The 5,442-nt window shown below is 34.6% G+C and overlaps 1 protein-coding gene across 1 annotated transcript in view; it reads left to right on the top strand.

Moving 5' to 3' along the window:
- The first annotated feature begins 3,171 nt into the window (after window positions 1-3,171).
- LOC106883409 (motile sperm domain-containing protein 1) overlaps window positions 3,172-5,442 on the top strand; it is a 73,781-nt gene continuing 71,510 nt past the window's right edge. Inside the window, exon 1 of the mRNA XM_052969540.1 lies at window positions 3,172-3,192. The gene's annotated coding sequence lies outside the window, so the exon portion shown is untranslated. The remainder of the gene's footprint in view (window positions 3,193-5,442) is intronic.

Here is a 5,442-nt window from a genome sequence, read left to right as displayed (position 1 = left end):
TGGGATTTTCAATCAAGATCGTTGCCAGTGCCCCTGGACTGGCTCTTGTGCTTGTGACACAAGAAATGCACCATTTTGAGCGTGACTGTTGCCAGGGCCGCCTGCCTGGCCTTCGTGGGATTTTCAAGCGAGATCGTTGCCAGTGACCTGAACTGGCTCTTGTGCGGGTGGCACATAAATTGCACCATTTTGAGCGTGGCCGTTGCCAGTACCACCTGACTGGCCTTTGTGCAGGTGACACGTATATGCACCCACTACATTCTCTGAGTGGTTGGCGTTAGGAAGGGCATCCAGCTGTAGAAACTCTGCTAAATCAGATTGGAGCCTGGTGCGGCCATCTGGTTTCACCAGTACTAAGACCTGGGCTGAGGTGGTGAGGCAAGACCATCGTACATTGGGCCTCACCTAGGCGATGACTACTGACTGAGACCTTTGGAAATGTGCTGTGCGGGAGAAGACCCGGCAAGCCAAGTAAGATCGTTGCCAGTGCCCCTGGAAAGCGGACGTTAAACGATGATGATGATGTGCATAACCATACTCAGATATCCCGTCACTCACATGTATACATATACAAGTATGTATACACAGGCATTCTACTACATACGCGGTTCCTGGCATCAGCGCTATCTACCGTATTCATATATATATATATATATATATATATACACACACACAAACACACACACACACACATACATATACACGCTTACGTATGTATACCTATTGCATGCATGTTTTTTGTACGCGTACATGTTCGTGTGTTTGTGTGTTTCCTGTATATTGACAATATACTTTTTTCCTTGATGGAAAAAAAAAACCCAAAAGTCTTAACAAAAACTTACTTGTCGCTAGAAGGGGACTTAACTCCTGTTTGTAAACAATGGTGGATTTCTCCGACTTGAAAATTCTTAAAAGTTTTGGTTGAAAATTTATTTTTACTACTATTCACTGGTGCCTCTGGGAAAAATAAGTTGACAAAAATACAGCTTGGGTCATGATGAATGTCCTAAAATTGGAGTAACATGCGTGCTAATTTGTGTACATGCATAAATTACATTCACGTACACACACACACACACACACACACACACATCCTGCCTTTTATATATATACAGATGTGTGTGTGTGTGTGTGTGTGTATATATGTATATATACACAGTATCTCACAAAAGTATGTACACCCTAAAGGAAATTAGCTATATTCAATATTTTATCCACATGTTTTTTACTATATTCAGATATTGCTGATAATGTCAATTCTAATAGATTATTTCTTCTAGCATCTTTGCACCGGCCATTGTTATTGCATCTGCAGGAATTCTGATTTGTGTACCATGGTGAAAATCTTCTTCATTGTGATTAAAATGGTATGAAAAGGAAAAGAATTGTCTGAAGATATGAAGAAAACCATTTTTAATTTGCCCAAAAATGGTTTAGGATATAAGTTAATTAGCAAACGGATACATATTAGCTTAAACAAAGTTGCCTAAGTAATTCAGAAGTACAAAGCTACTGGACTGCTACACAACAACCATGTAGCCAGCTAATTGCAACTGGGAAGGGGTACGCTATCTTGACAGCTGGGGGTGCTGAACAGAACTCTAAAAACCGTACTGTTTATAAAATTTGATTATGTCTTTCAAGAGAATTCACAACATGAAATAATAAAATCAGGTTACATTTATTTAATACAACTGCAATCTATGGCAACACAATGCAAAAAAATTAAGAAAATCATCCTTGTCTATATACTTGATTTGTATTTACTAAGGGAAGCATGCATCACGAGGTTTGATTTTCACTGGTGCTTCATATTTCATCAAAAGGTGTCCTAATTCGAGTTAGTGTCGAAAACAATGATGACTCTCATGTGGCTGTGCTAGATCCAAATGTTAATGCTGCACCATACAATAGATAAACATTTGTAAAGGCATCCTGTACTATACGTAAAGATCCAAAAATATCCAGCAGTGTCATCACGTTTTGTTTGGAAATGTATGCTTTAGCCACAGTAAGTTCAGACAGCAAGGCCGATTTATCGCAATTAACTGAATTGCTCAAAGGTTTTAAACCATGAAAATTCAAAAATGTCTCAGGCATTGGTAGTAGACTTGCCAAGGAAGAATATATGCTATCGTTTTGCTCTAAAAGTCTATTATCTAGCTCTCCCAAGCTTTCATTGACGATCAAAAAATAAATTTTGCAGTGAAAGATTATCCAGTCATCTTGGTATGGTACCAGAGTTTCAGCAACATAATCTGAAAAACGTTGGGACCCAAAGCTTTTCGACGCATGCATTCCTCAATAACATTAAATTGACTCATTTGTTTTAGAATCTCATCAAATATTAAAGAGTCTCTCAGTTTGGTTATTTCACTCTTGGCAATCTTAAAAAGCCCAAGGCCATGATGTATATCACAGTTGTGTTTACTGGCCTAATTATATGCAAAAATTTGCTAAGAACAAGGTCATTTCAGTGCCATTGCTTCTATAATAGAAAATCACTCCAAAATTGTTGGTTTGCTAACTGAGTGCACAGATTCATCAGATTCAAAAACATGTATTGAGGCAATTGAAATTTTACATCAAGTTCATTCCAAAAGGTTTGTTTTTCTAGCCCTTGTTCTTAGCAAATTTTTGCATATAATTAGGCCAGTAAACACAATTGTGATATACATCATGGCCTTGGGCTTTTTAAGATTGCCAAGAGTGAAATAACCAAACTGAGAGACTCTTTAATATTTAAGGGTAACTAGTCTCTGCAGAGGATTGAAATTGCCACGTGGCAATTTCAATCCTCTGCAGAGACTAGTTACCCTTGGCTTTTTAATAAAATTATGAAGAATATTAAGTGTCGAAGAACATAGTTAATTCTGGGATTCATTTTATTGTGTTAACCACAAGATGCAACTGATTATTAAAACAATGAACATAGGGTATACAGCTTGATGAAATTAGAGGGTAATGTTACTGTATACTTGTTTACCGTATGGAATAATCAACCAAATATTTTTATTAGGGTTGTGTGATTGTTTGCGAGAATTATTATTAAAAAACCTAGTGTTATTATTGTAGCTTAAAAAGGAAGAGGAAGCATGGTTACTTACCTTTGACTGTTTATTTTTAGGATTACAAGAGTTAGAAGAATGGTTATTTTGATGAAATTGGGCATTATTTGGAATATTGACAAGATAAGTACTCTTGTTGTTATTGCGTCTATTATTGTTACTACTACTGTTAGTGTCATTAGATAGTTAAGGCCAAAGTGGTTATAATATTTAATCTGTTTCTTATATCATGCTTTATGTAAAGCTGAGTTATAAAAGTCAGCATTACTATTGAAAATGGTTTCATTAGCAGATAATTTAGAAATTCTAAGTGATATGTTTTTAACCAAGTTTTTTGTTATGGTGATTACTAAAGACACTGATGTATTTCAGGTTAGTTGAAGGTTTATGGTATGGGAAATACAAGGCTGTATTTATGTTTAGAGTAAGATTGAGGAAGTTAACCTTAGTTCTGTCATCATCAAAGGAAAAACTTAGGCCCACATTACTAAAGAATTTGACTAAATCAAATATATATATACAAATACATACACATATATATATATGGTTATGTATGCATGCTGCATATATGCATATATGCATGTGTGTACGTGTCCATGCATATGCATATAAATATGTCACACTTTCTAGGGCTTCCTATATCTGTAAAAATGTCTATTTGATAAGTGTTGCTGTTTATATCATCCCTGATGAGATTGATGCATAGCTGACCATAATTCTTCCTGTCGGATGTATTTTGATTGCATCCATCAAAACATATGTAGAAGGTGTGAAGATATAAATGTTTTCTGAGCGTTTGTCTCCTTTTCCAATTTTTCCTATTTTCTCCTAAATATGACTTACTTATAGGATATAGTATGGAAGGCACAGCCATATAGAGATAGTAGATATGGATGTGAGCTTTGTTCTATGGAAATTTATGAATTTAACTATAGAGACAACAACAACCTAATTAATAATAGATTAGACCTAAGGGTATCATGCGTGCATAGCATCACCCGCACATTTAAATATTTTCGAAACAAATAATATTATACTCATCATACTTTGGATTTGATGGTAGAAATTAGCTTCTGATGTTGTATCCTTTATAACTTACCCTCTATTGTAGGATATTATATATTATATTGTATTACATATGCTATGTATTGTGTTATGTGATGTATTATACATAATATTATCCTCTGGTAACCCATACCTGTTTAGTCTGATTTCATCCTATACGGTGATTACACTGTCCTTTCCTTCAATTCTATGACTTGCTACCCTATCAATCCCATTGAGTATATTCATAGTGAGTTATGAGATAGTAAGCCTCTCTTGAATAAATCTTACACCCATAAGAACTATACAATCATACATACAATAGCACCTGTAATATTATAATTTATAAAACTGCATCCAATATCCTCATCTTAGTTTACCTACACCTTAATCTACTTTGGTAGGAATACCTTGAAATGTCCTCATTATTTGCATACCTATTAACATTTCATTTTTATTTTAATTTTGATCTCCTGGCTTTATATATTTTTCTTATTAATTTTTTATTAATTCTTATTATTTGAGTTCTTATCTTTGTATATTTCTTATCTTTCATGTTTTCTTTTTATTGTATATTGTTAAATTTTTATACAATATTGAATTTTTATATTTTGCATTCCTATTTACCTTCGCATATACTGGTATAACATTCTATGAATCGCAGAGTATGTTACATCTCTCTGCAGGTATGCATGATAAGATGTGATGCAATATGGTACTTAAATTGATATTTTTTCAGTTATTTATATTACGCCTTATAATATATTCTTTATGTAAACATGTAGGAGTGACTGTGTGGTAAATAGCTTACTTACGAACCACATGGTTCCGGGTTCAGTCTCATTGCGTGGCACTTTGAGCAAGTGTCTTCTACTATAGCCTCAGGCCGACCAAAGCCTTGTGAGTGGATTTGGTAGACGGAAACTGAAAGAGGCTTCTTGTATATATGTATGTGTGTGTATATGTTTGTGTGTCTGTGTGTGTGTCCCCAACATCACTTGACAACCGATGCTGGTGTGTTTATGTTCCCGTAACTTACCGGTTCGGCAAAAGAGACCAATAGAATAAGTACTAGGCTTACAAAGAATAAGTCCTGGGATTGATTTGCTTGACTAAAAAGCGGTGCTCCAGCATGGCCACAGTCAAATGACTGAAACAAGAAAAAGAGTAAAAAAAGAGAATGTGTGTGTGTGTACATATATATATGGAAGAAAAAACAATGAATTGAACAATTATAAATTCAATTCAATTTAAATATTTTATACAAACAAAGGACACTATATATATATATACATACATATATATACATACATATACATATATATATATA

This window comes from Octopus bimaculoides, chromosome 7 (assembly GCF_001194135.2).
Source record: "Octopus bimaculoides isolate UCB-OBI-ISO-001 chromosome 7, ASM119413v2, whole genome shotgun sequence".
NCBI classification, from domain to species: domain Eukaryota; kingdom Metazoa; phylum Mollusca; class Cephalopoda; order Octopoda; family Octopodidae; genus Octopus; species Octopus bimaculoides.
This window is presented reverse-complemented; position numbering and strand designations above follow the sequence as displayed.